The sequence below is a fragment of the Sapajus apella genome, unplaced genomic scaffold (genome assembly GCF_009761245.1).
Source record: "Sapajus apella isolate SASKATOON/1434 unplaced genomic scaffold, GSC_monkey_1.0 scaffold21, whole genome shotgun sequence".
NCBI lineage: Eukaryota > Metazoa > Chordata > Mammalia > Primates > Cebidae > Sapajus > Sapajus apella.
Window position 1 is genome coordinate 28,524,719 of NW_022436961.1, and position 27,863 is coordinate 28,552,581.

The 27,863-nt window shown below is 41.5% G+C and overlaps 1 protein-coding gene and 1 long non-coding RNA gene across 2 annotated transcripts in view; one reads left to right on the forward strand and one right to left on the reverse strand.

The window, feature by feature from the left end:
• Window positions 1-27,863, reverse strand: part of EBF2 (EBF transcription factor 2) — a 202,933-nt gene that overhangs the window by 150,486 nt on the left and 24,584 nt on the right. The window lies entirely within an intron of this gene.
• LOC116558514 lies at window positions 2,389-12,419 on the forward strand. Its single transcript, XR_004272031.1, has 3 exons — window positions 2,389-2,472; window positions 9,783-9,786; window positions 12,407-12,419. It is a non-coding gene; the product is annotated as an uncharacterized LOC116558514 (long non-coding RNA).

Genomic DNA, 27,863 nt, shown 5'->3' on the forward strand with positions numbered 1-27,863 from the left:
TGGGCAACAGAATGAGACTGTCTTTAAAAAAAAACAAAAAAGAGGCAAGGAAAAAGGCAGCTTATAGGCCAAGGACAGATGCAGACCAGGAATGGAGAAAGTCTTTTCCAAGCCCCAGCTCAGTGGAGCTGAACCAGCAACTGCACAACGTGTCCCACGGTTCTCATGACGCCTCCATTTGGTGGTGCGCTTGGTCAGAATCTAGATTAAGAGTATGCAGAGGATTCAAGCGCCTTTTGTATTAAAGCCACAGACCCATCAAGCCCAAAGGTAACAGAATTTCTTTAAATCAAAAATTTCATATTTAAGGCTAGGCACGGTGGCTCACACGTGTAATCCCAGCACTTTGGGAGGCTAAGGTGGGCAAATCTCTTAAGCTCAGGAATTTGAGACCAGCCTGGGCAACATGATGAGACCTCATCTCTACAAAAAATGCAAAAATTAGCTGGGCATGGTGGCACATGTCTATGGTCCCAGCTACTCAGGAGGCTGAGGTGGGAGGATGGCTTGAGCCCACAGGGCAAAGGTTGCAGTGAGCCATCGCCCCACTGCACTTCAGCCTGGGCAACAAGAGTAAGACCTTGTCTCCAAAAAAAAGTCATATTTAGAAATTAAAAGAATATCACAGGCAAAAGGGGAACTGTGCTGGTCAATGTGTGGGGACGGGGGATGGGGATCAGCTTTGTGTGCTGAGGTGATCCACCACCTTTCTCTGCCCCCACCTCCCTCAATGATATAATAATTCCAAAGTCCCCACAGACACCAAAGGCTCTAAATACACTGGGGGAGTGGAAAATCCACTGCTCTGAAGAAAGAGAAAATGAGGTCATTATTCTTCCATTAACTGGAGGCTTCAAGCAAGTCAATGAACTACCCAGAACCTTAGTTTTCTTTGCTCTGTCTGCACTGTCAACCACCCTCGGATAAGAGGTGCAAGTGAGGCATTGCTGCACAAATTTTTAAGCACTTTGCAAATGCCCAACTATTAGGACTCCCCTTCCCTGTAAATTTGCTGTATCTGTTAGCAGACTTCCAGTTCAAAATGACCTTCAGCTAACAGACCCTGTGCAGTCTCCCCTGGCTCTTACTACAAGACCTAGAGAGGCAATATAAAGGAAAGATGTTCATAGCAACCCTGAAAATTACTTCTAAAATGTATCTCCATTTCATCCACTTCTTTCCATCTGTGCTGCCACCCTCCTGGTCTGAGCCATGCTAATTTCCCTTTTGTGTCTTTTTAACAGCCACCTTAACTGCTCTCCCAGTTGCATTTCTGCTTCTTCCTGTCTCAAGCTACTTTCCAGTCCATTCTTCACGCAGCAACCATGGGGAAATGGCAACCACTGTGTGGACTGCAAGCTTGAGATGCTCTCCCAGAACACAGAGGGGAAAGACAAAGGAATGTAATAGAAGAGGCATAAAAGAATGTAATACGGGAACATTTTTCTGAGCTGAAGAAATGTATGCAAATTTTAAATGTCCATTATGTATTTTTTAGAGGGGCAAAAAAGCTCTTTATGTTCCGGGAATAATCGATGAAAATCTAGGTAGCCCCAAACTTTCCTATCTCAACATCAAATGCTAGAATATGCTGAACAATGTCTAAATAGTTAGAAAAGGGTATGACCTAAGAGATTTATAGCTAATATTTCATAAATGAAGACCTCAAGGGGAGACTCTTAGGCATTCAAAGTGTTAGAAAACATAGCACCTATATACCCTTCTTGACAAGATTATTAAAGATGCAATCCAACACCAGAAAAATACAGCAAAATTAAAAGCTTAAAATGCAGTTATCATAATATGAAGGGGACTGGTGAGGAACACTAAAACAAATCAAAATAGAGGTAAGCCTAATAATCAATGACTGTAAAACTTAAAAATTAAAAATAATGATCAAAATGGAAGATATATAAAAATTGATATATTAACCTGGATATAGTAGCCAAATTTGTTATTTAAAAAGACTAAGAAATGGCAACAGAAGAAAGAAACAAAAGGGATGAGGTAAGGCAAAATTTTACAAAACTATTTGTGTCAAACACAAATAGGACTTCCACTTATGACTGACACTAATAGAAATATAGGCTAAAAAATACTTTTTGGAAAAAAATTTAAGAGTTCTATTAAGAAGATATATATTCTATTCTACCGTAAAGACACATGGACATGCATGTTCATTGCAGAACGATTCATAATAGTAAAGATATTGAATCAACTTAGATGCCCCAAAATGGTGAACTGGATAAGGAACATGTGGTACATACACACCACTGAATACTATGCAGCCATAAAAAAAGAACTAAATCACATCATTTGCAACAATGTGGATACACCTGGAGGCCATTATTCTAAGTGAATTAAAACAGGAACAGAAAACCAAATACTGCATGTTCGCACTTACAGTGGGAGCTAAACATTGAGTATATATGGACACAAAGAAGGGAACAGCAGACATCAGGGCCTACTTGAGTGGGGAGGATGGGGGAAAAAACTACCTGTGAGTACTACGCTCACTACCTGGGTGACAAAATAATTTATTCACCAAACCCCAGCAATATGCAATTTACCCATGTAACAAACATGCACATGTACCCTTTGAACCTAAAAGTTAGAAGGAAAAAAATTTAAATAAATAAATAAATAACTGGAATACAATTTCAATTCCTTGTAATGCAAGCTTATCTCCTTAAAAAGAAGATACATACACTCTAAAATACTTTAAAAGGTTTAAACCAAACATCTTTATACAAAAACACAGCAGATAAAAGAAATGAAAAACAATAAAAATGGAAGAAGATGACAGATTCATGACCAAAAATATAACTCTCCTATTAAAAGGGGATTGAATAAAACATTCATTTTAGATCGAAAATACGTATGCTATTTAAAAGAACGCTCAGATATTCCATAACTCCATGAATCTATGAAAAATCACTGAAGTGCACACTGAAATGGATGGATTTTATGGTATGTAAACTACACCCCAATAAACTTTTTTTAAAAACACTCAAATCAAAAATTAAAATTATAAGTAAAAAGATGTACAAGGGATGAGAAAAACAAACCAAAATTAAGCAGAGGTCACAAAACTAATAGTAGACAATGTAAAGTTAAAAGTAAAAAATGCATTAACTGGTAAAAGAGCTAATTTTATATAAAAAGAGCCAACATTTATATTAATAATACACACTAATCATAAATATAAACATATTACATCAAAATATATAAATTTTAAAGTATTAGAATTCCAAAGAAAAATTGGCAGAAAAATAATTATAGCTAGAGACTTTAACATATTCCTTCCTCTTGCTCTTTGGCAAATAAAATAGACTAAAAAATAAACAAGGTGGGGCCAGGTGCAGTGGCTCATGCCTGTAATCCCAACAGTTTGGGAAGCCAAAGCCTGAGGCCAGCAGATCCCTTGATCTGAGGAGTTCAAGACCAGCCTGTGCAAGATGGCAAAACCCCATCTCTACCAAAAAGTAAAAACACTGGCCGGGCATGGTGGCATGACTGTCATCCCAGCTACTGGAAAGGCTGCAGTGGAGGATGGCTTGAACCTGGGAGGTGAAGGTTATAGTGAGTTGAGATTGTGCCACTGCACCCTAAGCCTGGGCAACAGAGTCAGACACTGTCTCAAAAAATAAACCAAAAAAATTAAAAACCAAAGATTGAAGATGTAAAACACATGAATGAAATTTTTTCCCAGCATCCCAAAAGGCAAAAATTGTTCAAACCACTTTTTCTAACCAAAATGAATAATTTAAGGTAGTCTCTTAAATTTTAAGAAATTAAATTTAAAAATCAATCACTTAAAAATCAGAACTGCAATTTGAGTACTTACAAAAAAATGACAATCAGAAAAAAAAAATGAAAACTGATGAAAAATCATGGCCAAAACTGCACACAGAGGAAAAGGCAAAGCCCAAAATGAATTTTTTTTTTAAAAAAAAAAAAAAAAAGAAAAACTAAAAAAAAAACAAAAAACCTAAGAATCTGATCAAAGAAACTTAAAAGTGAAACAAACCCACAGAAAGCAGAATAATGAAATTAACAAAAATGAAAGTAGACCATAATTAAGCAGAACTCACAATAAAATTAAATAATTTAAATATAAACTAGAAAAACTTCTGCCAAGGAAAAGAGGAAGGAGGGTGAGCAATTGAGAGAATAAAAGAACACAAAGGCAATTACCTCATTAGAAATGAGAAATATTCAGAATTTATACCTAAAGGGGAGATTTTTTAACTTGTGAATACTATGTATAATCATGGGCTAAGTATGAAAATGTTGACTAAATCCACTATTTTTAGGAAAACACTAAATTTCAGAATAAAACTTTTTCAAGATGTTGCAATAATTTTCATAAAACTAAAAGAGTTTTACTTGGCAGCCTATGAGCAAAGATTTTGTGTTGCAAGCAAACAGAAAAAAACAAAAAGCACAGGAGGTGGTGGAGATGGGTCCCCATGAAATCCTGGAGAATGCACAGCTGAAGCAGAACTTACAGGTGGTAGTGTGTGACTCACTCCTTCCCGCCCACTCTGTGCTAAAATCCACTCTATTTCATGCTATGTTTTCATTCCACTGAGGTTGGTAAGTCCCAAAGACACATTCTCTCACATTATCACCATTGTTCATGCAATATTTAAGAAAAAAAAACAGGCCAGGCACTGTGGCTCACACTTGTAATCTGGCACTTTGAGAAGCCAAGACAGGCAGATGGTTTGAGCTCAGGAATTTGAGACAAGCCTGAGCAACATAGTGAGACCCCATCTCTATAAAAAAAAAAAAATACAAAATAAGCCAAGCATGATGGCATGTATCTGTAGTCCCAGCTACTCAAAAGGCTGAAGTGGGAGGATCGCTTGAGCCCAGGAAGTTGAGGCTGCAGTGAACCAATATGGTACCACTGCATGCTGGCTCTGGGCAACAGAGCCAGATTCTATCTCAAATATATATATCAAACAGACCCATTCTAACCATCTCCATCTGACATGGGGTATAACAGAAAGAATACTCAAATTGGGGGCTGGAAGCTAGAGTTCTAGAACTGTTCTACCATTAACGGTAGTTTCAATGCTATCTTGAGAAGGCAGTTTCTCTCTCTGGCCCTTAATGGATATATAAGGCGCAATTAGACTATGCTGCAATCCCATACAACCAGTTTTCAAACAACTCTGAGAAAAAGAACAGCAATGTTGGTTCCAATAGCAGTTTCCTCTGCCTAAAACCGGGTAAAAAAAAACTAATTTTAGAATAATAAAAAGAGCTAACATTCATATTAATATATAATAATCATAAATATTAATCAAAATATATACATTTCTAAAGTACTAGAATTCCAAGGATAAGTTGGCAGAAAAATAATTATATTTAGAGATTTTTTTATTTATCCCTCTTGCTCTTTGGCAAACAAAAGTACTAAAAAATAAAGTTTTTATTTAGTGGACTAAAAAATAAAGTTTTTATTTAAAAAAAAATAGAGAAGATGTGAATAACATTAATGAAATTGGTTTTTTGACCTTTGTAGGCCTTCTTCCCCATCCCTCCTAGCTGCCATCACCAACCCTTGGTCATGGCACACCTACTCTACAAAATAAGAACAAGACATAATTCTTCTCGCAAGCTCACAATGCCATGAAGGAGAGATGACTTACAATGTCAGGCAGTGGGAGGGAAAACAAGAGAAGTGACCAGATGGGTGGTTCAGGCAATAGGTTGGAAGGAAACAGACAAGGATATCAGTGTCAAAAGAAGAGAGAAACTGACGGCACAGAAGAAGCAAACTCAATCTTCCTCGCACTATTTCAAGCCAAACAAGGAGAAGGAATGTCCAACTCTGAGACACCAGCCATAGAAAGAAAGATGAAGAAAGTGCATTTTAGGCGGTTTTGTTAGGGCAAAGCTGCTATAATTTGAACAATCTCCACATGGCGATTCAGAGGGACTCTTCCATGTAAACTCCGGTGGTCACGTTCTACTTTCTTCCCATGTATTTGTAGTACTTTCTGGGTTGTGTTTCAGAGTGTCATTTAATGTCATTTTATGACTCCCTGGTTGTAAGTGTCTGAGTATTAGCAGGGCTTAGAGATTTACAGCCTATTTTAAACTCAGATAATGATGTTTAATTTGTTATTGGCTGTGTAAAGGTTAACAAAGAAATAACTCAAATTATCATCTCAGGGATAACACATTACAAGAGGGCAATTAAGCACACTACCTGGCATTACACAAAAGATTGATATCTCGTTACAAGAGCACAGATGAGTTCAGATTTCACAATACAGGAAATACACTCGTCACCACCGTCTCTTTGAATAAACAAATGTCAGGTCCTACTTACCAGCGCCACTGAGTAACTAGTAGGGAAAGAAAAAGCTTTTCCAGAAAAGGAAAAGATTGACACGTGGCCAATTTCTTGTAGAGGAACTGGAGAAGAAAGAGAGAAACTCAGGATCCTAGACAAAATTAGGTTGGTGTTACTGAAGTGAAAGACTGGGTTCCCTCTTAGTTATAAACAAACTTAGAGCAAAACAGACATGTACCCAATAGGCCCTTGAGAAAACAAAACAAACGAAAGCATAGGAGCCAAATTGTTATTAAATTGTCTCTGAAATGGAAAATGAAAAACAATCTATTGCCACCGTCACTTTTGTCTATTTTCGTCTCCTCACGACACATATTCATGATGATTTGATTCACATTCTGTGGATTTGGGGGCCAATGCAAATATAAATAAATAATAGTTTGAAAAACTCATCAGATAAAGATGTATTTGAGTTTTCCAGCTGCCTCTTTCCGGAGTCATTTGTTAATGTAGCATGTCTCATGTAAATTCTCATCTGATGAATGCCACGTTTACCTCCCTCAAAGAGAGCTTGCAGGTTTTTGTGGTTTTTTTTTCCTGTACTCATTTTCCATCCCCGTTCTTTTCTTCCCTCTGCAGTCTTGGTCTTTCTACATCTGGGTTTTTAATTTCCTCCTGCATTTCCCTACATATCTTCTGTTTTTTTTCATGTTCTTACTCTGGATCTTAGCATTCTTCCCCCCACCCTTTTTTTTTTTTTTGGCTTTGCCTCCCATCTTCCCAAACCTTCCCCCAGTATCCACACACGCTCTCTCCTGTGAAAGTCCTTCCCCTCCATTCTCTCTTTCTATGGTCATGTTCAGTCTGTCCACTCAGCCCTTCTGTTTAGTTTTTCTGTCATTACATTTCAGCAGTTCTCTATTTCCTCATCGTTTCCTTTGCTGCCCACCTTCCACTAATTTCTCCAGTACAGCTGTGTAGCTCAAAATCCTTCTCCACTTGGACCAAGACATCGAAAGTCTCTGAAATGGATCTTGCCCTGGTCTATGGGACCTCAGAATTCAGTGCAGTAGCACCAGCAACTCAAGGGGCCTGACTATCCTGGCAGAAAACTCCTGAGCAACCAGAAACTCATAACAGCAGTTGTAGAAATCACAACTTTATTGGAGTCCTAGAACTTCCTAAGTTACAGTTAAGTAAGAGTCTTGCATTTGAGTCCTTGCTCCCAAATCCTCCTTCCACAGGGGAAATGGGACAGGCCCAGCCTCTTGTTTGGCTTTCTGTTGTCAAGGGGGAATGTGTCAATTTGTCACTGGGCACCACAGTTTGGCTTGCTCAATTACAAAGCAATGCAGTAGTGACACCATCATCATCAATATCGCCAAGTGACCTTTATGAGGCTCAAACATATCATGGGTCCAGTGGTGAATCTTGGGGAAGATGGAGAAGACATGGTCCCTGCTGTCTCTGCACTTACAGCCTGGAAACCACCAGTAGCAGTCACGATCACCAGTACTGAGGCCATGTTGCGTGAGAAAAAATAAGATAAATTCAACAACTAGCCCCTGTTGACACATAAACAAACCCACTATTCATTTGTTCCTTTAATCAACTGGCTGTATCTTGGATCTGTAACCCCTAATAAATGGAATTGTGAGTACTTCATAAGGATGTGTACCTCCTTGCAAGTCCTGAATGTCACACGAGGGAGCCAAGCCCAGACAACACTGTCATATGGAAGCACCTGGGATCAGGGATAACGCATTAGTTAAGCAAACTAACCTTGAACCTTTGGAACTGAAATATCAACAAAAGGATAAAATAAATGTGCAAATTGTTCTTCCCTGTGGACATCAGCCAGGCGTTTGTTCTTTAGCCAACAACAATCAACAGGCACGACATAACCGTAAAAATGCCAGCTGAGGAGCTAATCCAATAAATAAAGGAAAATCCTTGTATTACGGATAGACTGCCAATGGTCATGCTGCAGGAAGCAAGCAAGGGATTGAAATTAGACAGCGGAGGTTGGCACAAAAGTCAAGCCTACCTCAACACAGGGCCATACTGCTAACAGAAGCTGGAGATACAATGCAGTCTTTAGCACATGACTCCTAGCATGGGAAGCAACCTTATGGCCTTTGGGGTACCTAAAAAGATGATGTGCTAACACGTAACCTAATGAGCACCAAGTACATGCTAAGTGCCAGGCACTGTGCTTGCCAATGACGTCCATCCAGCACTGGAAGGGGTAGAGAAGGTACATATAGTCTGTGTCTGACAAGACTAGCTCCTACCTTTGAAAAAAACTTGAGAGGTGAAGGAGGAGGAGGAATGAGACAGAAAAAGAAAAAGAGGCAATGAAAAGAGATCTAACTAAATGGATTCCTGGAAAACATATACGAAGACATCAACATCTAGCTGAACAGATATCTACACATTTGCCAAATATTATTTGCAGTTAGTCTTAGCAGGTGTGCTTTCTTTTCTCTTACAATATCTATAATTCCAAATAATCTCTCCATTAAACATGGCATACATATAAAGGAAAATAAGTTTATTTGCATTTTTTTTTGAGCTGGCGTTTCAACTCTTGTCCCCCAGGCTAGATTGCGATGGCGCGACCGTGGCTCACTGCAACCTCTACCTCTGGGTTCAAGCAATTCTCCTGCCTCAACCTCCTGAGTAGCTGGGATTACAGGCACGTGCCATCACGCCTGGCTAATTTTTGTATTTTTAGTAGAGACAGGGTTTCACCATGTTGCAGGATGGTTTCGAACTCCTCACCTCAAGTGATCCACCCGCCTTGACCTCCCAAAGTACTGGGATTACAGGTGTGAGCCACCATGCCCGGTCCTGCATTTTTAAAAGGAACTGTTCTACCTAAATTTCTGCTCCTGCGCCCGCGCCCACTCCCACACAGCCTGCTGATCCTAACAATGCTGCTCACATAGGGACCCCAGAACGGGGATGACGGATAAAAAGGAACTAAAATGCAGTGAACTCACTAGGATTGTGGTAAAAACTATGAGAGCTTCCTTTTCTGAAGCACAATAGCCAGAAAGGCCTCCATGCTATCCAACTTTAGCACAGACAAAGGGAACAGAGAGTTCAGGGAAAGGGACGTTTGCTTGCCTGAAAGTGGAATCAAAGGTTCCAGCCCAGGGCCAGGATCCTACTTCTGGGGCTGAGCTTGTGGCCATCTTACCTAAGGCAACATGAAGTCTGCCGGTGGGGTTAGGGATGGGTAGGACTGTACAGAGAGGGATTTTATTTTGTCGGGATGGGAGACGAATTTTATTTTGTGGCTCCATTCTTGGATAAGGGCATAAGGGGAAAAATTATTGATGAACTACTTTGTCATCGTTAAGAGTATTGCTGACACACTCCCAGCAGGCTCACTGCGAGGCAGCCAGCGCCGAGCCTACCCAATGCCTTTTGTAGCCCAGACATGTGCTGCGCATTAGGGAAGGTGTGTAAATTATGACAGCGCCAGTTCTTTGGCGAGGGCCCGGGGCTGAGCACTTCTCTGCCTCCTTTTCCCTTTGTGTTCTATTTCCCCACGGCCCTTGCCTCAAAGCAAGTGGAGTTCCTCAGAGAGAACATTAACAGGCAGAGGCTCGGGCTTGGAGTAAATATTGCAGGATGGAAATGCGGAGGGAATTAGACTTCTTTTCCTTGCAGGCTTTGGAGTGCTGGGTGAGAAATAAATAATGAGGGTAGTAATGGCCCAATTCTTCCCCGCTGCATCCCTCCCCCTGGGTGTGGAGCATCTTCTAAAGTCAGAATGTGGCTGCTTGTGGCTGCAGATTTGATCTTGAAGCCAACGGGATAGGCAGGCAGGCAGGCAAGCGGCCCCGGACAGCTCCCAGGCAGCTCTCATCTGGGGAAATTCTCATCCCTGTTTTCAGCCTCATTTTGCCGACAAGGAGCCCAAGGAACACAGGAAGTTCCTGACTGGACATGGGGAAAGCAGAATGGGTCACTTGTCCTCAGAGAGGCTATCCAGAGTTGCTCCTTCGCTCCCACTCTGGGAGTCTCTGGGAGCTTTGGGTAGCATTGGACTGGGAGGGTTCCATGGATACCTAAGTATGTATCAGGCACTGGGCCTCTGAGAAAACTTGCAAAAAACTGGCCAGAACTTCTAGACCCTTTTAGAAAGGAGTTGAATGTCCCCTGAGGGCTGCAGCTTCTTCCCCATCCCTCTTCCGTCACGGCTACTAGATTATTTTCTGTGATGCAGTTTCCGAACGTTTCTTACAGCTTCAACTTTTCTTGTTACTCCCAACCGTCTCCCCAAAAGAAGGGGATGAACGTTGTTTACAATGACTTTTATGTGGTAGGGCAGCAGGGAAGTAGTCTCCTGCACTGGAACTTCTGGAATCAGATCTGGCTTCAGGACAATGGAGCTTGAACTGTGGTTCCTATGGGAGCACTGGTGGGGTGGGGATCCTCTCCCCGGCCTGAGGCAAGCTCAGGTTGAAACCTGATGCCATCTAAGAGGCGACCCCTATCTGGAAGGTGTGACTGAGGAGCTGTGAGGTCATTATGCTTAGAACATTGGGCCATGATCCCTCCGGGAAGAGGCGATGGCCAGGTTTGTTGAGAACCAAGAGGGCAATCGTTACTGACCCACTCCACTAATTCATACATCCTTTGAGCTGAACCATTATATCCTTCTCCTGAAAAATCTCTCTGGCGAAGCACCAAGAGAACAATTAAGGATTAACCAAAGTGCTCTCTCCTGCCAGCAAGAGTCTGTGCTCTCAGGGGACCAGGGCTAGTTTGTAGCAAAGCTCTTTGTCTCTGGAACTCTCTCATCTTTGTTTTCTGTCTCATTAGGAAAGGCATTTTCCTTCCACTTTGTGGAGGACTTCCACTTCTTGGTGTCACTTGATTGTTAAATTTGTATTTTCCCCGTGTCCAAAGATCTTAGGACAATAGTGACATGTTAAAAAAAGAAAATAGGATTAAAACTTCTCAAAGTAAAATCTATATGTGGAATTGGTTGTTACCATTCATTCCAATATTATAAATCATTTAAACAGTGCTTTTCCTGGACCATAATTTCAAGCCCAGTGAATGATCTGTCTCTAAACTGGCTACATTTGGTAAAATTGCTGCAAGAAAAATGAACAGAGTAGAATATACCCTGATTTACATCAATGTCCAACTTCCAAATTGTACTCAAAATGTAATTTACTTTGACTATTAAGATAGGGCTAAAATGAGCCAGGCACAGTGGCTCATGCCTGTAATCCCAACACTTTGGGAGGCTAAGGCGTGTGGATTACATGAGGTCAGGAGTCCAAGACCAGCCTGGTCAATATACTGAAAACCCGTCTCTACCAAAAATACAAAAATTAGCTGGGCGTGGTGGTGGGTGCCTGTAGTCCCACTTTTTGAGAGGCTGAGGCACATGAATTGCTTGAACCAGGGAGGCAGAGGTTGCAGTAAGCCAAGATTGCCCCACTATACTCCAGCCTGGGGACACAGAAAGACTCTGTCAAAAAAAGCGGGGGCGGGGGGGAGGGTGGCCCAAAATCAAAGTGGTCACTTCTATAATGCTGTCTTTAAAAACAACTCTACAATGAAATTTTATCACATCATTTAAAAAAATATAACAGTTCCCTAAAAGGCACCTAAACCTTTCGACTTCCAAACGGTAACTTTGTAAGCAGGTCTGAGAGATGGGTGCCACAGGTCAAACTGAGCCCCACCTCATCTCCTAAAATAGAGTCTATTCCTAAAGGATATAACAGAATTATCTTTAATGTATTCATTTATCTAGAACAACGGGGTTCATACCGAAAAGTCCCATGAGGTGGCTAGTCTTCTTTTGAGGTAGACAGGAAATAGGAAGAAAATTGAGGCACAAAGGGAAGAACCACTTGCCTAGAAACACAAGTTCAATGGCAAAAAAACAAATTAAAGTACAGGATTTTCTTTTCTTTGTCTATTGTGCTTCCTACCAGGTCATGGAAAAGCCTATAGAACGCTGCTAAGAAGTTACTTAGATATTAAAACACTGCTAAGAAGTTACTTAGATATTATGTGTGTGTGTGTGTGTGTCTGTGTGTGTATGTGTAGAGACAGAGAGAGGGAGAGGTATTTTCTATCTTGATGTCCACAGGTGGAGGGGTTGAGACTCACATCTGTAATCCCAGCATTTTAAGAGCTGAGGCAGGAGGCTCACTTGAGCCCTAGAGGTCAAGACCAGGCTGGGCAACACAGTGAGACTCCATCTCTACAAAAAAAATTTTTTTTAATAAACTAAGGTGGTGGCTGCAGTGAGCCAAGATCATACCACTGCACAACCTGGGCAACAGAGCAAGACTGTCTCAAACAACAACAACAACAAAGAGTTTAAAATGATGGACTCACACTTTGAAGCACTGACTTCAAAGCACAAACCATTCCCAAACTAGCCACAGTTTAATTTGCGGTTTTCAAATGGTCAGGGCCTCCATGTAACATGTCTCCTCTGGCACTCTGCTCCTTTCCGAGCACAAGAAAAAAATGCCCTTTCTGCAGAACAAACACTCATTTTCACAAAGAGCCAAACACCCTCAGACAGAGACAAATGCAGAGTGGGAATAAACACTTAAAACATACTCTAGGGCAGCTCCTCAAAAAGCTGATCCAGGTGATCTTTCTTTGAAACACTGCTTCTAATGACATGAGGGATGGAACATGAAAACAGAAAGTAACACACAGATCCACGGCCATCATCACACCACCCTCACCATTGACTTTTTTATTTTCTCTGCTTCCTGCCTGCATGTATGTAGGCACATTTACAGTAGTATCTACAATAGAGATCAACGTATATTCTATTTTTTCCCCAAATATTTACTTTTCCACATTGCTAGCTACTCTAGAATTCTTTTCAGTGACTGTGTAATAGTGCATCAAACCTCTGTGCCATCGTTTGCTTAGACATTCTTCTCTTATGAAATAGGTTGCTCAGGTCTTTGCTATTCTGGATAATAAGCAACACAATGAACATCTTCATGGATGTGGGGCTGTAGTTTTCTGCTGCATTATTCCTTATGAGCCTATATTTAAATAAATAGCCTTCTATATTCTTGCTGATGAGAAACTATGTTGTCCAGCTAATCACATTTCCATGACACTGTCTCCTTGCCAGTGCCCAGCAGGGATTTTTTTAAAGCAAAAATCAGAAGCCCACTAGCAAGGCTGATGCTGGCTACAGTGGAACAGGATACACTGCCAAGTCCTCAATCCCTTCTTTTAAAGAATCTAGAAATACAACTTTAACTTCTGTGTTGTGTCTCTTCAGAACCACAGTAACTTATTTTCCCTTTAAAGGTCGTGGGACTGAGTTGTATTAATACAACAGGGCCCATCTGGCTTATACTTTTCAGTCAATAATCCAAAGTAGCTACTGTCAAAAACACTCCTCTGGCCATATTTACGTTTTCACCTTTCTGTCAGATGACAGCATAGTCTTCCTCACTAGAAGGGATAAATAAGTTTCTGTTACTGAAGGAGCAGGCCCTTCTAGACAGCCACAGAAGCAAAGAAATTGATGGAGGTAATATATACAATCCTTAAGAAATATTCTCGCTGAGATGAAGTATGATTTAAAGAGAACTGTTGCTTCTCCTGGCTCTTTGGAGCCACGTTGCTTCAGTGCAGTTTTCTTCTGTGATCTGATCATTTCCATCCCTGATGTTTTAAATTATTGGGTCAACAGGGAGAGAGCCTGTCCTCTTAGTGAGTGGACAGGATGCCAGGTTGTGAGTCCTGCCTTCGGCACTGACTCACTCCACAGCCTTGAGGGGGCCCCTGAACACCCCCTGTGGCCTCTGACATTCTTCATTCACGAAACGTGAATCACTTTGGTATCGGGTCCCATTGGGAAACTAGAGACGCAATTTGCTTCATCATGTTTTCCTGCCAATATTGTCATTTACTGCTTGTTCTCCTCTATTTCACTTGAGTTGGGATTTTTGTTTTTAAATCATCGAATCCAGGGTCTATTTGTAAAACAAACAAACAGCTAGATAAAGAAATGGATGGAAATTAAAACAGTCTCATTTAGAAAGCAAAAGCATGAGTCAAGGCTGCTGGGGAAGGGTTTCACTGAGAATATGGAAAAGTCTAAAAGACAATAATGCTCATCATCCCTGCACGAAGCTCCTAGGCTCACACCAAGCCTTCAAACCACATAGCGGGAGCCAGGTTGCAATACTGGGGTCATCCTGGGTTCCCAAATCAGACACAGATTTTGACCCCTAAAGAACCATCACTTTCCCATACACTTGCAACTTTTGCATATTACGCGCGTGCTCGCGCACGCACACACACACACACACACACTCTCTCTCTCTCTCTCTCACTCTCTCTCTCTCCAGAGAAAGCAGCTCCCAATTACAGATATAAACTAGCCTTATCTAACTTGAAAAGTACAGCAGGTTTCTCTAAAAAAAAAAAAAAAAAAAAAAAATTACCAGATATCTCAGCATTTTTCCCGGAAAAATAAGACATCACTGCATAGTTTCCAAGTGAAATAGTCTTAAATGTCCTACATTCGGGCTGTTCACAGAGGCTAATATTTGAATCCACTTGGGAGACTCTGTCCCCAATTCCAATGCAATCATCATGACCGGCAGGGCCTGGGAGATCTTCCAGGTCAATATTAGTTTTCACCAATTGCATACAAGTTGGACTTCAGTGATATACGGGTATGGTTCTATTTTTCCCAAGCAGTATTTACAGCACACAACCTCTCCCCAGCCATAAGTACAAGGCCAGTCCTTAGGAAGTTCATGGAAAAATCACAATATGCATTATGTCTGCATTTCTCTATTTCCTCCCCATTTTACTGCAGTTCCCTTCACATTGGTTCTATTCTGCATTTGACCAACCATACTGCAAAACACGTCCTGCCTTGGTCACTGTGAGAAGCCTCAGCTGAGAAGGACTTGGTAAGGTCATGTTCTACACCCATTAAATTAATGTTTAAGCAGCTGTTTAAGAGCAAAAAGTCAGCCTGGTGGTGCCACAGAGACACACAGTGGTTGGTACCCAAGGACTCCAAGACAGGTATTCAGCCCATCAACCTACTACGTTAACCATCAAAGTACTCACGGAGAGCACTGTAATTAATAGGGAAAAATGCTCTATTGCAAAGTGCTAAGTGCAATTAGAAGAATTAAGGCTTCCCATCTGATTTTTTTCCTTTTGCCTGAAATTTTACTGCCAATATTAAATTAGCAGCATTTTATCATCGTTGCTTTTTATATCCCAGGCATTTGTTCCCTTAGCAACTAAACAAAGAGGAGGAAAAAAGTTACTCTGCGTAGAAATACATAGTTAACTGTCCATGCCTAGAATAACCAAACTACTCTTACCCCTATTTATCAACCTCTCAGAAGAAAAACAAAAGTAAAGCAGAAATAAAAACAATAACAACACATGCTATGTGTGTATAAAATTGTAGGAAAAGTCATTAACCCAAAAAGTTTGTGATGTTTTATACAGCATGCTCACAAACTGAAAACAAAATTTTGATTGCTTATATATTCTGAAGTGTTTCCTGCCTACATATCCTCAGAAGTCCCAGGAGCTTTCGTGGACACATGGAAAATTTCAAGTTGAGCCATTTTTAAGTTATCCATGAGTAAAACCGAAAGAAAGAAAAAGAAACATGGAGTGGGTGTTTGAGTCTGTCATAAAAAAGGAAAAAAGTTATTTTGCTTTCTTTCCTTTTCCTTCAATTACTTCACAATGGCTGAACATACTTCGCCTAAGTCTTCTTTTTCTTTTTTTTTTCCAGAAAGAAGAGAATTACCTTTGTGCTAAAGCCAAATATAAGCATATTCAGCATGTTCTACACAAGTGAGCACCAGGGAATTCTTAAGGCAGATCTATGCGTAACTGTAAAACTAGCATTACCAGACACAAATCAGATCACACATCATAATGACAAATAACTGCAAGAATAAGAAAGCAGGCATGTACTTAGTACTCATCAGCCAAAATGAATTATATTCTTAAAATTATTTTGAATAATTATGCAAAAAGTTGATAGCCTTTACTGAAATGCAGACACTGCAAAATACAGGAGCTTGGGTATTGACTCTATTTTGCTTTCTCCAGCCATGATTCTCTAAGAAATACTGCCCGCAAATTAAAAGTATCCGAGATTCTTGGCAAACGGCATCCGTGTGGTATCTAGTACATTATAGCGATCGCGTGCCAATAACAGCTGGGCAGAGAAATCCTACAATGTTTAAAGTAGAAGGGCTGAACAAGTTAGAGTGTAGAAGACAAAACTGTTTTGCAGGGAAACACCCCAGTTAGAAATTCAGTGACTGGCTTCATTTCATGAATCTCCCATAAATATCTGAGGAGACTGCCGACATCCCAAGCCAAGAGGAAAAACACGCATTTAAAGACCAAGGAGAGAAGCCAGGACATGGAATAATCATTTCACTGGACGCCCTCCACTGCAGATACCGTTGGCTCGGACTCCTATTAAGAAGGAACGGAGAAAATGGATGAGAGAGACTGCCTGGCCAGAAAGGGAAGAAACTTTGCTTTCATAAATAATCTTGTCACGGAGATAGGCCACACATCAGAACGGAAAGTCGGGGGGACCAGAAAGAAGAGGAGCCTGAGGTCAGGGAGTCCTCCTGTCTCCTATCTGGGCTGGGACAGAAACGAAGGAGAAACCCAATATTAGCATTGTCTGGCCATGGCATTTTTTCCCCCTTCTCATAATATAACTTTGTGAATATGTTTAAGAGAGTGTCTGCTGTTATTGGTCTAATGAGCTAACTCTGAAATCTGAGCTAAAGACAGCTCCCTAGTGGCTGCTCACTGCTCCACAGACCGAAAGGAAACTCCTTTCAGGGGCCCATCAGGGCGAACCATTGCTGACAGCTTGGAACGGCACAACACACAGATTTATTTCACAGACAGCCACAGACAGGAATTTAGCACCCTGTGCTGGCCTCCTGCTTAGTGGAGAAGGTGTTAAAATGCAACCATGCAGAGCTCTCCGTTGAACAAAACCCAGTAGCGGCTAATCAAGCGGTCACCCGTTCCCAGCAGAAAATACCCAGCGACGCGCAGCTGAGTACCGAGAGGGGCACAATCGTGACAGCTGCTGCCGGGCCGCCGTGCTGCAGCTCAGGAGCTGCCTCGGAAAGCTCTAAATATTTTGCATGACCTTTCAACTTACAAATTAATTGATTTACAAACAACGGCAAATGTTATTTATTTATTTATGACATCTTGGAATGCCTTCCCTCGATACGGAGGGCACTGCGCCGAGGGGAACATTCCCTGATGCCTGCAGATACATCAGACCCAAGGAGCGGCCCTTTCTGCCCTTCATCCCCGAGGGTTCCATGAATGGATATTTAAAAGATATTGACAAACACGGGCACGGATGTGTAGCTACTTACCTGCCTCCACTAAAAAAGTCCATAAACATTATTAAAGTACATAAACTTTTGTTTTATATGTGTGCATATGCGTGTGTGTGCATATACACGCACGCACACACACATATCTCTAAGGTAGTGTTACCTTCATATTTGCAGCAAAAGTTAATAACCCCACTGCTTCGGACTCTAAGCAGCCACTCCACAGTTGATCAGCTTAGCACTTTATGGATAAAGGCAAACCACATTTATCAAAGCAATTGAAATCGCATCTTGGTAACTTGGGGTTGTTCCCAAGGAAATTGCATACAGTTGGAAATATTGTTTATATTGATTATGTTGCTAATCTTGCTCTCACTCACGCACAATATGATTTCTTATTTTTAGGTTGCGTTTATGAAACAGCTAACTTGTTCTAATAAAAGAAAGTGATAGCCACAACCAAAGAAGAGGAGGAGGAAGACAAGAATCATTTTCCTTTCATATTTTCTGTTTTGGAAACATGCCTCTAGTTCTCTGGTTTTAAATTTCATTTTAAATAGCTTTAAATGCTGTCCTCACCTATTGGATTCCCAATAAACATATCTCTTCAGGTGGCTCTTTTTTTTCCTCCCTGCCTCCACTTTTCAAGTTTGCCAATAATAAATACGAATGACCAGGTATTCCTTCCATCTGATGCTATGACCAGGGCCATGTCACAATGTCAAAGCCAGAGATATCAGATAAAATTCGGATCCGCTTCCCAGGAGGTCTTCAGTAAACTGACACATAAGCAAACATGGGATGGTACCATTGAATAAAAGGACCCTGAGCAAGACCTGGAAATGTGTCTTTGCAGAATCAAGTCCGCATGCACTGCTACCACTCCATGGTACTCCTCCTGGGATGATTCTCCAACCGTCAGCAGTCTTAAGAGAGAACAGCATTTATTTGGACTTTTTTTTTTTAAGCAATGTGTTATCATATTTCTGGGACACATGCACAGCCAGGAGCATGGTGACATCAATAATAAATGGATGCCCAGGCAAGCGTCCCCTCCTGGAATGCCTCCTCCTGAGTGGGTTAACCTTTCCCACCTGACTGCGGTAAGTTAACAAAGACAGCCTTGAAAGTCCCGAAGTCTGAGAAAACTGAAGTGGGGAGAGAAACTTCATCACCTTAGGAAGCCAATCCATTCGTTCCTATTCTAAGTGAAAAAAAGAAAAAATCATGCCCTGTTTATTTTTTCACTTCTTTGCAAGCATATCATTTCCCTAGAGTTCTTGTGTCACAGATTTTAGTTAAAGTAATGAGATTTTATTTTGTCCTTAAAGTCCAAAGGTGGGTTAGAGGAGAGAAAGCCACAGGTAAAACATACCAAAGAGATTTTCTATGGAAAATTGCCTTTGCTTAGTATATATAAATACACATGTTAAGGTTCATATCGTACTTACTAGTATAGGGAACATCAAAATAAGTGAAAATAGGGATTTATATGAAAATAGGGATTTATAGAAATATTACACAAGGAAAAATGCAATCAAAAACAACTAATTTTAAATAGCTGGAGAAATATGTCTTAACCCAAAATTTAAAAATCATTTCAGTAATTCCTGATATATACCAAGCTTATTTCTCTCATTCTCATTCTTGCCTTCTTCCTAGAGTGAGTATCTCCTATATAAAGCAGGCCCTTTCATTTATTCTAAGTGTTTGCATTTCAAGACGAAATCTATTAAGACAAAGATGAAGTGTGAGCCGAGATGGGCAGATAAGCTTCCTCGCTTTTCCGCTAATGGACAGAGTTACCGTCTTGTGCATGTATGCATGCTCTGCCTCTGAGACATTTTCCGTATTCACCGTGTTTGCCAGATTTCAAACAGGTGATCCTAGTGAGGCACACAGATGAAGAAAATGCTGTCCCTGTCTCCTCGCTCACAGCATGTGCCATGTACACTCAGCAGCCCCATACCGCTGACCTTTTCTGTGGAGCATCAAACAAAGTCCTCCACGGTGCAGGCCTTCTGTTACCCATTCATTAAACAAATACTCACCGATACTTACTAGGTGTTAGGCATTATTCTAGATGCCAAGGATAAACAGAAAGACAAAAATCCCTGCTTGCCTGTAGCAGAGTAGTGGGAGTTGGTGGGGGTTTGGAAATACAGACAATCAACAAGTAAATGAGTGAAATATATGGCATCTAAGTTGATGAAGAGTGTTAGGAGGAAAATTAAGTCGGAAAAGGGGTTAAGAAGTGCTGGTTTTTGGAGGAGTATCTCCCTGACATTTAAGCAAAGATCCAAAGGACATCTGACCCCAAACCTCACACTGAAACATACAGTCCCAGTTAACAGATGTGAATTAACTGATGACGATGACTTTCCCATTAGTGTTTATCACCTCCATCACAGCCAGGGGCAAAACAGCTGTATTTCTTCCCATGTTTCTTCAAGAAACCAGATCACACCTTGCCACACTCTTTCCTGCTGCTTCTCCCACTGACCCTGCCCTCATGAGTTCCTGTGGTCTTCCCAGTGGCTCCATCAGTCCTTTAAATAATACGTGCTGAGTGCCTGCTCTAAGTGGAGTACATTGAAGAAGGAATATCAAGGCGATGTCGAAGTACTTCTGTTATGTCAGGCGGCTCTAATCGTCTATCGTTTCCCTCCGTCCTGCAACTCTTTGTCCTCTCCTTAATTAAGGCAGAAACATTCAGGGCATCCCAATTCAGTACTTAGAATTTTTCATTTCAGACACTCCCACATAGCAAATCGAGGCGCTCCAGTTATAACAATGCGGATTCCCAGGATTTCTCATCCACCCTACCTTAAAATCACATTTCCCCTCACTATTAAAAAAAAAAAATCAAGGCAAGACACAACAAGATGACTCCGTGCAATCTTGTATCACAGGTAAAAGAAAACCTTGTCGATATGAAATCAGACAGTGTAAAATTCTCTCCCCGAGGAATCTGGCATTATTACATCCCCCATCAATCACGGCATTGTTTCTCCAACAACTGTATCAGAGGCAGCTTCTGGATATTGCCGTAACAGCCCCCCGGACCATCAGGCTCTTTCGTTCAAACCATGGAAGTCAGACACTCCTACAGACAATACCGGGCCCACCAAAACCTAAGCCCTTCCAAAAGAGTACAAAGCCCTCATCTGTTTCCAACAACGATCAGCTCTCAAAATTCCAGGACTTTAGTATTAAGTGAAATGAAATGTGACTTCTACATTAATGAATGACCTGTACCTACATGAGAAAACTCTATGAATTTGATACGGCATATGTGGAGAAATAATATATACACATATACTATTATTTAATGGCATATATTTTAAATCTTAACTCAACAAGGATTCACTTCTGGATACTCCATTTAATAACAGGCAACAACTCCCTCCTGCTTACATTATAAATCTAGGCATTGTTCCAAGTATCCAGGATATGATAAAGAGCTACACCAATGGATCTTGCAAGGCTTCTACCCTCTGATTTTATTATTTTATTATTTTGGTGAAGACTTTTTGGTTTTGTTTCTTCAGGTACTCCCAAGGTAGGTAAAAATTACAAAATCGAAGTTAAGTTTAAATACAAATACTGGCTGAATGTGAATTTGCCTTTTCTTTATGCCTTTGCACCATGAAAAAGAAAGCATTTCGTTCTCTCTCAGAAACACAAGTATACCGAAAAGTTGACTTTGAGGATTTCAATTTCCCTTAACATTTTCTCTTTGTCCTTGCTACTGATCACCCAAAGCAAGCAACGAGAGGAACCTTGTCATGGCCCGGCATAGAAAACGCCTGCAGTACATTCACCTTGTGCACCTTATTTATAATCCTCTGTAAATTTGCCCAAAAGTCATGAACTACATAATACTAATTCTTATAGGTTGACATATTTCCCTGATCTTTCATGAGCCACATGGGGAAACAGTTTTCTCCTGATCTGAATGAAGAAGAAAAACAGTGATCCTAATCAACCATTTGCCCTTAGTGGCTTCCCTAAACAAATCTGGGAAAGCGCTTAAAGGCTTGGGAATAACCATGACCCTGCTTGATGCACTGTAATAACCCTACCTAATTATACTGATATAAAAACTAATTGGAAAGATAGCAAATGTCAGGGTAAGATGCAAATCGTAGGGTGTTAATTGCTGAACAGGTGCTGGAATAGAATTAAATGAGCATTCTGATTAAAAGAGTGGAGGAAACAAATGTGGACCCCGATACAAACTTGGCCATGTGACTTCTTAAGCAGTCCATTCCACCAGGAAAAGGTCATGGTGCGGTGACCTCTGTTTTGTGATGGGTAGGCCAAGAAAATAATAGTGACCACAGAAGAAAAAACAACCCAACAACAATATCAACATGACTTCTAGAACCGACTGCTAAGTTTGAGCCCCAGAGGCATGCAATGTGTCTTAACAGTTCATAGACACAAAAATAAGCCTGCAGAGAACCAAGAATGCATAAATACTCACCTCTCCCCTGCTGTAAGGCTGCGTCCTTTCATCTTTAACCAGCAGTTTTCACATTCTCTCACCACCCCCGCATTGCTACCATAGTGTGGAGTGCAACTAGGCGTTCTCTATACATTTGTGGGTTGACCAAGCAGTTGATTGATTAACGGAATCAACAGCCTTGTTTGCCTTCGATAACTTGGGATGGTATGAGAGTAAGAACATTGGGATAGGGTGACACGGAGATTAAATCTAAGGCTCCAACGGCTATAAGCCAGTCGCTCTTGTTGCAAATGGTATAAATGGTATTTATTAACGCTCTAGCAGTCCAGACTTTAATCCACAATGCAAAGGAAATGCCCTTTTACCTTGGTCTCTAATGAAGGCCGCTTCTTCACAAATTCCTGGTGACTTGGTCAAGCCTTTGTCCAGCCATCACTACATTTCCTGACACATGGCAAAGCCTAGGCCAGTGAAGCCTACATTCTCAAGGGAGAAGAGACCCTGAGGGCAACGGCTATAAGCAGATAAAGCAGATAGCAGCTCCTTAGCCCTGTCCTGCTGTGGGCCCTTCCCAACATCCCAATGCCCTCCCTCCTGCTGCCACCTAAAGAAGACACGCTCCACAAAAAAAAAAAAAAAAAAAAAAAAAAAGTGCTCTAGATCAAGGCCTTAATGTTTTTCTCAACACACCACATCAAACAACCTAGAAAGGTTAAAATTATTTCATTCCCAGGTAGGATGCTGAAGCTTAAGTGTTCTTGTCTCCCAAAAATTCACAGGTCTTTGAGATTTATGATGCCAGAAACCTAAACCAGCTCTTTAGTGCAGGGAGAGGGAAGTAACACAGTCTGACTCTATTCTACTGATTTTTCTCACTCCACCCCATCTGAGCATAGAAAAGCAATTCATTCATTGTGCTCATTACACTCGGGGACTCCTTACCCGGGGTCTACTAACCGCTCACCACTCCATCTTGTCATACTTGGTTTTGGTGATATAGACTAGCAGGAGGCAGATATCAGCAAAGTTAATTCTTCTACCTCAGACCTACGTCTGCTAAAATTGGATTGCAAACTAATCAACCCAGTTCACATTTGTTCATCCATTCACACATTCATTTACTTTTAAAAATTTAACCAATGTGCCCTCTACTTATTGCGCCAAAGGAAATAAGACAATGGTTACGTTAGACAATACTCCAACTCAGCAATCCAATTTCAAAGTGCGGAGGAGGGCCTGAATGCTTGCAGAGGGAAGTGTGGCTACAGGAGGCACGGGTGAGACTTCACCTGGTTTATTTATGCTTTTATAAGGACACTGAGAATAATAATAAAACCGGATGGGAAAGAGAAAAATGTTGCTCCAGTAAAGAGATGGGTGGGTAGAACCTCTTCACTCTTTCCCTTCCTTTGATCTCAAGAAAAGCTCGCTCACCCTTGCTCACTCTCTCTTTAAGGAACAAAAATAAACTGTCTCCTGAGTAATAAAGTCAAGACGCTTGCCAGTAAAAACTGGTTAAGGGCATCACTTTTGAAGGTCGAACAAGTTTTAGACAAGATGTCATGTGGGATCGCCATTCGGCACGTTTCGTTAAATGGTTAAAAATAATAAAAAATCATGACAATAGTGGAGTTATATTTTTTTAAAAGGCAGAAGTCAGAGAGAAAATGAGAGAACCAGATGTCTGGAAGGAATGCTGGGAAATGCTGATGAGAAGGATTTCTGCCCCCACCCCAAACATAACCTTCCCCAAGGAGCTTTCTGATTCACTGTCAGTAACTAATGCCCATGCAACATTGTATATCTTTTTCGCTTGTGTTTCACCATGCAGTCCCCTTATTTATTTTATTTTAACAAAAAAGACCCAATAGGGAAAACTTTTTTTAAAAGGATTACAATTCATGTTGAACTCAAAGTTCAGATTTCCCAGGTCCCTCGTGTGCCCACCCTGTCTAAACATCCAAAAGATCCCAGAAGTTATATTGCTCTGTGACTAGTTGGTAATTAGGGCAACCGGACAGTCAGTTTCTCTGTAAGTGATACCATTGATTTAAGTGAGATTTCACAATCTACCCAGTTTCCAGAGGAAGATCTCTGATTTTTATGAAATAGAGCATGAACGTGTCAGAGCAAAGGGGCTGTTACTAGATGCAAATGAGCTCTCATGGGGGGTCTCTGGGGTCCAAAAAAAAACACAGAATCCGTGCTGACAGTTCGGTCTGAGTTCCAGGACATGTTACGTACTCTCACAGGCCCATGTGGGCAGCCAGGCCTCGTCCTTTTTATAATCCACTTGCTTTTACTGGCCACAGCACACCCATGCAACCAAAAACTCTCCTATGCCAAAGGATGCTTGGAAACTCCAGCGAGGCCACTACAAGACTCAAGTTCCAAGTATTGCTCATTGCCAGTGACAATTAGAACAATCTGAAAATGTTCCTCCCAGAAAAATACAGTCTTTTCTGTTGTAACAGGGGTGTAAACGCCAGCCAATCTCTCTTGGCACCTAGAGCTATAAGAAGTGGTTTCACTGTGCCACCTCTCGACAAAAACGCCCTCAATGAGCATCCTCCAAGGACTGGCTCTGAAAGGGGGTTTCGCATATCAGGTTAATGCATGCACTTGGCACGGCCCAACTTTCGCACCAAGGCTCTGGGGTATGGGGTGATAAGAGCCAGGTTCTGTTTGCTAACGATAAGGCAATTATTTCTTTGGTACTTCATAGAAGGGAAAAAAGAAATCTTACAGCAAAGATTCAAACAAGGATCCCTAGGGAGACAACGGACCTCGAAGGTTGGAAAAGTTTTTTTTCCCCTCCCCTTCGCAGGAGCAAACAAATAGGCCATTGAGAGCCGCAGAACTGCCAAGGCTAAGTTACCGACAAACACGCCGTCAGTTGGCTCCCCTAGAAGCTCTGGATAACTTAGGGAGGGGAAAATGGGAGCCAGAGGGAGGAGACACAGAAGAAAAAAAAAAAAAAAAAAAGACAGACATAAAATGAGAGGAAAGGAAAAAGAGAAAAGGCTCCAAGTGGAAGGGAACAGAGAGACTGTGAAGAAGTGAGAGAGAAACAAAGGGCTGACAATGAATAGGAAGAAAGAGCACCGCGTGCTGATGTGTCATTGGTGGCGCTTCCCATGCGTTTGGAGTTTGAAGAGGTCCACAAACTTGGATACACACTACATCTTATTTTCACTGACCCTTAACCACTATTTACCATTTCCTTCCAGTTTAAATACAGACAAGCCACAATGGTATTATGGGTCCATAGGATTCACGGGACCATCAATGGGATTCATGGCAAAAAAAAAAAAAAAAAAAAAAAAAAAAGGCAAAGAACCCCCAAACACTGGGAAGGTATTAGGCATCCTCTCGCTTTGTGGGCAACAAACTATTTCAGAGGATAGGTATGCATGACTTTCGGTTTGGAAAGGAGAGACTTTCATTTACTCCCTGGGTCGGGCTTTCTGCCTGTAGGCCAAGGTTTCTTAACTTTCCCTGGAATTCTCTAATGTGCAACAAGTTTAGGCATCAAATGCCAAGAAGCTTTTAGGAAGCATTTCTCAAGGTCATCCCATTTGATTAACAGCTGAGAGTTAGTTCCACAGCTCTGCGGGCCAGATCCAGCATGATAATTTTGCCAGTGGGTTCCCACTGGGCCTGCAAATCTCAAAATTAAATAAAAAAAAAAAAAAGGTTGGCCGTGGCATCCCAAAGAAGCATGTCTCTGAAGCCTCACTTTTAGTTTTCTACTAGGGAAAACACTCTGAAGAGGCCAAGATATTTTACTGACTGAATGGATTGCAATCCATGCAACTCAGCTTCTGCTTCTTTCTTGTTCTCAGAATTACATCATAGAATCTCGGTTCCATGGCACTACAAATCCCGAAGTCGAGGTAGACTAGCATCCAGAATCCAATGGACCATTGGCCCCAGGACCCATAGGGTCATCGGCTGGTTATGGTCCAGTACAGATGTGGGTAGACAGCAGCTGAGCCCAAGCCCTCAGAAATTCCCACCTCTTGTTCCAGCATCTCAGGTCTACCTGGTCAACGGATGGTAATCATGCAAACTCACTGACAGCTCTTTCTCTCCTGGTCTCTGGGTGCTTAGTTATATTAGTTTATGACAGTCACTGGTTTGTGTCTGTTTCAGAAGCTTCTAAGCCAAAGCCATCTCCAACCCCAAGAGGCAGGGAGACCTTACCCTGCAACTTGGAGCTAACTTTAGGTTGGATTAAGTGAAAAATCTTCGGAATGGACATCACCTTCAAAACTGCCTGCTTTTCCGGGGGTTAGAAGTGTGGAAGCACAGCCCCACCTTCTCTGCGAGAAGGAATGCTTCTGCCTAACAGGAAGAGTTCAGGGGACTCAAAGGATAAGGTGCGCCCATGGGCAGGCAGGTGCCGGACATCAGGGGTGGAGCAGGTTGGGCACAGGATGGAGAAAGATAAGAAAGACATGCCTCAACCCAAACCACACTCACTCAGGCTTTCCTCACTGTCTAGTTAATTTGCTTCCAGTTTCAGTGATGGAAATTAGACAATTGCTTTAAAAACTCAGAAGCCACCACAAAAATAGAAAATTACTGCTTCCTGTCATGACCAAATATTAAACACAGTGCACACCTAATGACTCTATCCCTCCCCAGGGAAGAAGCTTTATGAACAATAAAATCCCAGCAGACTTCCAGTGTTTGGGTTTGGAGGTTTCATTATGGGCTCGCTGATCCAACACAATTTACAAGCTCAATGGACACCACTTGAAGTGAAAACCGTCAGAGCCCAGAGTTATAAATGGGACACCTACAGTGAAACTAGGGCTTCATTCTTCATCAGGGAATGAAAAGAAGAAAGGCAGGTCTTAGGAGAAAGGCATTAGGGTGCAAGTTGCTAAGGGAAATGTTTCTGATTGGCTGAGTAGGAATCAAGGTTAGACACCCTACTGGAAATGGAAGGCAATGGACAGAAAGCAAAGGAGACCCAAACACATAAGGCAGGTATAGGAATGATAAACAAAGAAAAAAGAGGGGGATGGAGACAAAGGTGGTGGTTTAAAGGGAAGTAAAGGAAGCAAAGATGGGGGTTAACTGTGCCGTCCCTTTTTCTACATAGGTTGAATCTATGTGACATCACATTTTCAACGTCAGATTTTTTTTTTTTTCAGTTCACTACGTTATCCAGATACACGTCTAAAGGGTGGCTACTCTTCCTTTTATGCCTCACCAGCTGGAGGATAATATGCATTAGCCACTCTACATTTCCTTGGGCAAGCATCGAGCAGACTGTTAGCGTTAAATCGAAGTAAAGTCTGGCTCTTGTTCAAGCGTCAGCCACAACCAAGAAGGGAGAGTGGAGCTTCTCCTTCACCTTTAACTCTGTGCAATTTATCACTCGAGCCTAAACAATCCCACATGTTTAAAGTGGTGGAGAAGGAGACTTAGGGAATGCTGAACAAAGGCTTTTAGGGAAGTCGGAATGAAAGTGCACAGGAGGTGGACAGCAGACACTAAGCAAAAGCAATCCAGGGGAGGTGACAAGTCCATAAAGCAGGTCTAGACAGAGCATGAGACCAAGTCACTGAGAGGCGAATAAAAAGGAGGGAAGAGACTGAACAGGAGTTGTCTGTGGGGAGAAACTGACAGAGAAGAGAGGAAATGCCGATGGATCCCAATCATGCTT